The sequence below is a fragment of the Salmo salar genome, chromosome ssa04, assembly GCF_905237065.1.
Source record: "Salmo salar chromosome ssa04, Ssal_v3.1, whole genome shotgun sequence".
Taxonomy (NCBI): Eukaryota; Metazoa; Chordata; class Actinopteri; order Salmoniformes; family Salmonidae; genus Salmo; species Salmo salar.
In genome coordinates, this window is record NC_059445.1 from 4,762,394 (window position 1) to 4,770,673 (window position 8,280).

Below are 8,280 nucleotides of genomic sequence, written 5' to 3' on the forward strand. Positions count from 1 at the left end.
TCAATGATGGACTGACACATATTCACAGAGATAAATACATTCCATGCCTTTTCATTTTATTTATTGAAAATGTATTTGACAGGGATACTGCACATCAATCAACATTTCTGTAAATGTGCCAGATTTAGCCAGCTAGCTAGTTTTCAACTGTAGTCCCTGGGCAGGTCAGATAACAGTCTGGATGGTGGTTATAGTCTGGGTCAGATAACAGTCTGGACAGGTAGGGAGGAAGACGGTGGTGGACGAGACAACAAACACTGTGAAGACAGACAGACAGACAGACAAGACAGACAGACAGACAGACAGACAGACAGACAGACAGACAGACAGACAGACAGACAGACAGACAGACAGACAGACAGACAGACAGACAGACAGACAGACAGACAGACAGACAGACAGACAGACAGACAGACAGACAGACAGACAGACAGACAGTGTACTATAAAGGGAACAGTGTACTATTTGGGGACGCAGTTGAAGTGTTCTACTAACTACTGTCTTCCAGAGTGATTGTGTCGAGGCACAGATCTGGGGAAGGGTACCAAAAACTGTCTGCAGCATTGAAGGTCCCCAAGAACCAAGTGGCCTTCATAATTCTAAAATGGAAGAAGTTTGGAACCACCAAGACTCTTAGAGCTGGCGTCCCGGCCAAACTGAGCCATCGGGGGAGAAGGGCCTTGGTCAAGGAGGTGACCAAGAACCCAATGGTCACTCTGACAGAGCTTCAGAGTTCCTCTGTGGAGATGGGAGAACCTTCCAGAAGGACAACTATCTCTGCAGCACTCCACCAATCAGGCCTTTATGGTAGAGTGGCCAGATTGAAGCCACTCCTCAGTAAAAGGCACATGACAGACCACTTGGAGTTTGCCAAAAAGCACCTAAAGACTCTCAGACCATGAGAAAAAGATTCTCTGGTCTGATGAAACCAAGATTGAACTCTTTGGCCTGAATACCAAGCGTCACGTCTGGAGGAAACCAGGCACCATCCCTACGGTGAAGCATGGTGGTGGCAACATCATGCTGTGGGGATGTTTTTCAGCGGCGGGGACTGGAAGACTAGTCAGGATCGAGGGAAAGATGAATGGAGCAAAGTACAGAGAGATCCTTGATGAAAACCTGCTACAGAGTGCCCAGGACCTCAGACTGGGGTGAAGGTTCACCTTCCAACAGGACAATGACCCTAAGCACACAGCCAAAACAACACAGGAGTGGCTTCGGGACAAGTCTCTGAATGTCCTTGAGTGGCCCAGCCAGAGTCCGGACTTGAACCCTATCTAACATCTCTGGAGAGACCTGAAAATGGCTGTTCAGCGACGCTCCCCATCCAACCTGACAGAGCTTGAGAGGATCTACAAAGAAGAATGGGAGAAACTCCCCAAATACAGGTGTGCCGAGCTTGTAGCGTCATACCCAAGAAGACTTGAGGCTGTAATCACTGCCGAAGGTGCTTCAACAAAGTACTGAGTTAAAGGGTCTGAATACTATTTTTTTGTTTCTTTATAAATTTGTATAAATGTCTAAAGACCTGTTTTTGTTTTGTCATTATGGGGTCTTGTGATGTCATCATGGGGTATTGTGATGTCATTATGGGGTATTGTGATGTCATTATGGGGTATTGTGATGTCATTATGGGGTTGTGTGTAGATTGATGAGGGGGAAAAAAATATTTTATCAATTTTAGAATAACGCTGTAACGTTAAAAAAAAAAGTGGAAAAAGTCAAGGGGTCTGAATACTTTCCTAATGCACAGTAAACTCTCATGTTTACTTACTTGTTGAACGGCTGTCAGTGATGAACTCATCTGAAAGATAAACAACATGAGGTTATATCACTATAAATAGCATCTGGTACTAAAGTACAAAGTGATGATTGACATGTGCTCCTACCTCGTGATACAATTTCTTACCTTACTATCTATCCTCTCATCGTCACTGTAATTGTTTTGTCTTTAGACAACGTCGGACATGTACTGCGTTGGAGCCGTCAAGTCGGTGTCTGCTCTTGTGGTCATGCCATGAAGCCACACCCCACCCGCGTTAGAAGTTCCCGAACCAGGAAGTGTAGTCTATACAGTAGAAATCATAACTCTCTATCAGCCTAATAGAGTTGTAGAATAAAAAACACACAGGGTTTCCAACTGGTTAAAAAAAAAGCTGCAAGGGATTTCTTCTTTACTGGTGCAGCCGATGTCCGCCATAGGAGACGCTTGGCGATTTGACCGCTCCAACGCAGTAACACCGTCGACGTTCAACCTAAAAAAAAAAAAAACAATAATCTGCTGTTGTTTATCGTCGGTGTAAAGCAGCACTGATTGAATCTAGGGACCTTGTACTATACAAGGAACTGCGTCGCAAAGAAATAGAAACCGTAGAGAATTGGTCCCTTCTACACATTTTGAATTCTAAATGGTTGAATGTCAACAGAAACAAACAGTGTGTGTGTGTGTGTGTGTGTGTGTGTGTATATATATATATATAGACTATAGGTCAAAGTATCTGAGACACACACACACAGTTTTGTTTCTGTTGTCTGTACATTCAACTATAGAGCGATAGGTGTCTACAATACAGACTCAAGCTAAGCTATCGTTGCTCCTACACCAAGTGGTGATGCAGCCGGTCAGGATGCTCTCGATGGTGCAGCTGTAGAACCTGTAGGCCCAATGCAGAATCTTTTTCCGCCGCCTGAGGGTGAAGTCGCGTTGTTGTTGTTGACGACTATGTTGGTGTGCGTTGGACCATGATAATTCCTCAGTGATGTGGACACCGAGGAACTTGAAGTGCAATAGAGATTGCGTAATCTGTGGATCTGGTTGGGGAAGTATGTGAATTGGAGTGGGTCTAAGATTTCTGGGATAATGGTGTTGATGTGAGCCAAGACCACCCTTTCAATGCATTTAATGGCTACAGATGCGAGTGCTACAGGGCAATATTAATTGAGACAGGTTACCTTGACATTCTTGGCAGACTCCTAGCTTCTTCTGGTCTTTTTGAAACATGTGGGTACTACTGCCTCGGTCAGGGAGAGGTTAAACATGTAGGTATTACAGACTGGGTCAGGGAGAGGTTAAACATGTAGGTATTACAGACTGGGTCAGGTTGAAACATGTAGGTATTACAGACTGGGTCAGGGAGGGGTTAACCATGTAGGTATTACAGACTGGGTCAGGGAGGGGTTAACCATGTAGGTATTACAGACTGGGTCAGGGAGGGGTTAACCATGTAGGTATTACAGACTGGGTCAGGGAGGGGTTAACCATGTAGGTATTACAGACTGGGTCAGGGAGAGGTTAAACATGTAGGTATTACAGACTGGGTCAGGGAGGGGTTAACCATGTAGGTATTACAGACTGGGTCAGGGAGAGGTTAAACATGTAGGTATTACAGACTGGGTCAGGGAGGGGTTAAACATGTAGGTATTACAGACTGGGTCAGGGAGGGGTTAACCATGTAGGTATTACAGACTGGGTCAGGGAGGGGTTAACCATGTAGGTATTACAGACTGGGTCAGGGAGAGGTTAAACATGTAGGTATTACAGACTGGGTCAGGGAGAGGTTAAACATGTAGGTATTACAGACTGGGTCAGGGAGAGGTTAAACATGTAGGTATTACAGACTGGGTCAGGGAGGGGTTAACCATGTAGGTATCACAGACTGGGTCAGGGAGAGGTTAAACATGTAGGTATTACAGACTGGGTCAGGGAGGGGTTAACCATGTAGGTATTACAGACTGGGTCAGGGAGAGGTTAAACATGTAGGTATTACAGACTGGGTCAGGGAGAGGTTAAACATGTAGGTATTACAGACTGGGTCAGGGAGAGGTTAAACATGTAGGTGTTACAGACTGGGTCAGGGAGAGGTTAAACATGTAGGTATTACAGACTGGGTCAGGGAGAGGTTAAACATGTAGGTGTTACAGACTGGGTCAGGTTGATACATGTAGGTATTACAGACTGGGTCAGGATAACTTCTCTAGGGCCAGTGGGACGATTTCGTCCCACCTACGTAACAGCCAGTGGAATCCCGTGGCGCGTTATTCAAATACCTTAGAAATGCTATTACTTCAATTTCTCAAACATATGACTATTTTACACCATTTTAAAGACAAGACTCTCGTTAATCTAACCACACTGTCCGATTTCAAAAAGGCTTTACAACGAAAGCAAAACATTAGATTATGTCAGCAGAGTACCCAGCCAGAAATAATCAGACACCCATTTTTCAAGCTAGCATATAATGTCACATAAACCCAAACCACAGCTAAATGCAGCACTAACCTTTGATGATCTTCATCAGATGACAATCTTAGGACATTATGTTATACAATACATGCATGTTTTGTTCAATCAAGTTCATATTTATATCAAAAAACAGCTTTTTACATTAGCATGTGACGTTCAGAACTAGCATACCCCCGCAAACTTCCGGTGAATTTACTAAATTACTCACGATAAACGTTCACAAAAAACATAACAATTATTTTAAGAATTATAGATACAGAACTCCTCTATGCACTCGCTATGTCCGATTTTAAAATAGCTTTTCGGTGAAAGCACATTTTGCAATATTCTAAGTAGATAGCCCGGCATCACAGGGCTAGCTATTTAGACACCCACCAAGTTTAGCCCTCACCAAAGTCAGATTTACTATAAGAAAAATGTTATTACCTTTGCTGTTCTTCGTCAGAATGCACTCCCAGGACTTCTACTTCAATAACAAATGTTGGTTTGGTTCAAAATAATCCATAGTTATATCCAAATAGCGGCGTCTTGTTCGTGTGTTCAAGACACTATCCGATGGGTAAAGAAGGGTGACGCGCCCGACGCGTTTCGTGACAAAAAAATTCTAAATATTCCATTACCGTACTTCGAAGCATGTCAACCGCTGTTTAAAATACATTTTTATGCCATTTTTCTCGTAAAAAAGCGATAATATTCTAACCGGGAATCTGTGTTTTAGTACAAAGAGAGAGAAAATAAAAACATGGGGTCGCCTCGTGCACGCGCCTCAGTGTCATTGTCCTCTGATCGACCACTTACCAAAGGCGCTAATGTTTTTCAGCCAGGGGCTGCCTCGACATCATTCAGCTTTTTCCCGGGTTCTGAGAGCCTATGGGAGCCGTAGGAAGTGTCACGTTACAGCAAAGATCCTAAGTTTTCAATAAGAAGAGTCAAGAAGCCCAAGGAATGGTCAGACAGGGCACTTCCTGTACAGAATCTTCTCAGGTTTTTGCCTGCCATATGAGTTCTGTTATACTCACAGACACCATTCAAACAGTTTTAGAAACTTTAGGGTGTTTTCTATCCGAAGCCAATAATTATATGCATATTCTAGTTTCTGGGCAGTAGTAATAACCAGTTTAAATCGGGTACGTTTTTTATCCGGCCGTGTAAATACTGCCCCCTAGCCCTAACAGGTTAAACATGTAGGTATTACAGACTGGGTCAGGGAGAGGTTAAACATGTAGGTATTACAGACTGGGTCAGGTTGATACATGTAGGTATTACAGACTGGGTCAGGTTGAAACATGTAGGTATTACAGACTGGGTCAGGGAGAGGTTAAACATGTAGGTATTACAGACTGAGTCAGGGAGAGGTTAAACATGTAGGTATTACAGACTGGGTCAGGTTGATACATGTAGGTATTACAGACTGGGTCAGGTTGAAACATGTAGGTATTACAGACTGGGTCAGGGAGAGGTTAAACATGTAGGTATTACAGACTGGGTCAGGGAGAGGTTAAACATGTAGGTATTACAGACTGGGTCAGGTTGAAACATGTAGGTATTACAGACTGGGTCAGGGAGAGGTTAAACATGTAGGTATTACAGACTGGGTCAGGGAGAGGTTAAACATGTAGGTATTACAGACTGGGTCAGGGAGAGGTTAAACATGTAGGTATTACAGACTGGGTCAGGGAGAGGTTGAACCATGTTAGTGAAGAAACTGGTCTGCACATGCTCTAAGTACGCATCCTGGTAATCCATCTGGCCCTGCGGTTTTGTAAATGTTGTAAACCTGTTTAAAAAGGTCTTACATCAGTTACGCAGAGTGTAATCACACAATCATCCGGAACAGCTGGTGCTCTCATAAATGGTTCATTGTTGCTAGCCTCAACGTGAGCATAGAAGGCATTTAGCTCATCTGGAAGGCTGTCATTAGTGAACAGGAACACGAAGGCAATCAAATGTGTCCTGTAACAACTGTGTAGTCTATACTTTGGACCCTAGCCAGGGGCACACTCAAACATCATTTACAGATGAAGCATTTGTGTTTAGTGAGTCCTCCAGATCAGAGGCAGTAGGGATGAACAGAGATGTTCTCTGTTTAGTGAGTCCTCCAGATCAAAGGCAGTAGGGATGATGTCGTGGAAAATTGTCTTAAGAATATAATACTCTTGCAAGAACTTTGTGATTTCAATATAGACTTTAATACAGAGTAGCAAAGCCGAGCCAGTCCGCGGATCAACTGCCCTTCCTGAGCATAGGCTCTGCTTTTATATACATACAGTATGGGAGTACATTCCATATGTAAAAGTTACTTCCCTCAGTCCTTCTGTCACCATTATCTTTCATCCCTAGTTCTTTGCTTGTTCACGCCCAATAACGCCCATCTCTGATTCCTTTCAGGCCAACCTCACATTCAATTCGCGCATATATGTACAAAATGTATTTCAGCAGATTTCGTGCGTTTTTGTGCATTTTTGTGTGGTTCAAATCGTGCGAAAAGACACGAATTTAACCAGTAGGCGACACACAAGCATTTGCAACAACCATAGACGCGATAGCCTGTATTTCACTATTTCTTTATTTTACGTTATGAATATATAGATATTTTGTATTTTTTTTTTATCCTGTCAGGTCGCGTCAATTCGAATCTGGTATCAGAACAAAATAGTCAGCACATAGTAACTTCTGATTTCTTTGTACTTTAATTAATGCAAACACTTGAATGGTAAATATGTGGTTCGTATATACGGGCTCACTGTAACACCACGCAGGGCAGACAGAGATCTGGTATGACATTACAAGTTCTTCCTTAAATACTGGACAGACTTAGTTCCCTCTCCCTGAGGGCCTGTCATAGTAGAGGCTAGAATATGGTTTAGACTTATTCCAGCCTATCGTTGGCGTGCAGGTTGGTCCCAACCTCTAGACGCACTCCAGCTTCCTGGCGGATGTCTCATCTTGTGACTGCACAATGCACAGTTCTCTAAAACCCTTACACCCCCATGCACATACATTTCACCCATATCCTGTTATTGCTGTTGTTCAGCAAAAGCTCTTGCAAAACCCTGTTTTAAAGCATCAGTATTCTTTCCACATGACCCACCATCACATGAGCCACTTCCTCTTAACATATAGCAGTACTCAATTATCTATAGTTTATATACTTCATATTATAGCATAGCTGCTCTGTTATTTTATATAGGTTATGCTAACAAATAGTTGGTCAAACCCTAACAATCCCCCTTTTCACACCTGATAGGTGTGAATACATAAGTTCTTAAAATTTCAGGGAAATTTTGAGATTCCCCCTTTGACACCCCCCTAGGGTGTCACTCAACACAATTGTAAATTTTCGATTTAATGATTAAATGATTAGTTTAAAAAACCCTCAAGTCCTTCCGGCTACACCTCACTTGTACTAGGTTCACTACCAGTCACCCAGGAACTTCAAACCCTCACATCAGGAAAGACAAATAGTACACAGGATAAATTCAGAACATATTATTTAAAAAACGTATAAAAAGAGGACCTTCTTATGGCAGGGGCTACACCTAACATGTGTGGGACAGACTCTTTGTCCCAGAACTTAAAACCCTTCACATCCACCTGCCACTACATTCAACACATATAAGAACATTTTGGATAAGCTTTATTCAATCACTTCCTCAACAGCAAACCAAGGACCATTGCCCAGAGCTGGATTCAGTGTCCTCTGGGGTCACTTCCATCAAAGGCATCATTCCGGTTGCCCATCTGCTCCGTTATCAATCTCTCCAGAACCCTGGAAATGAGACCTCTCGCACACGGGACCAAACAACAACCACACAACACAAACACAATCATACAGGTGAAAGCAGCCCATAACAACACTTTTCCATTTCCCAAACATGAGCTGTGTTATCAGGAATGTACGTGCAGCAATGAACCTAATCAATCTACCTACACCATCCTCTTTTGCCAGTAACATATCGAGAGTCAGTCTATTTTACCAGGTCATGAGGGAGGTGGTGGATAATTGGTCAGAGAACCTCTTTACTGCATCCCCGGTT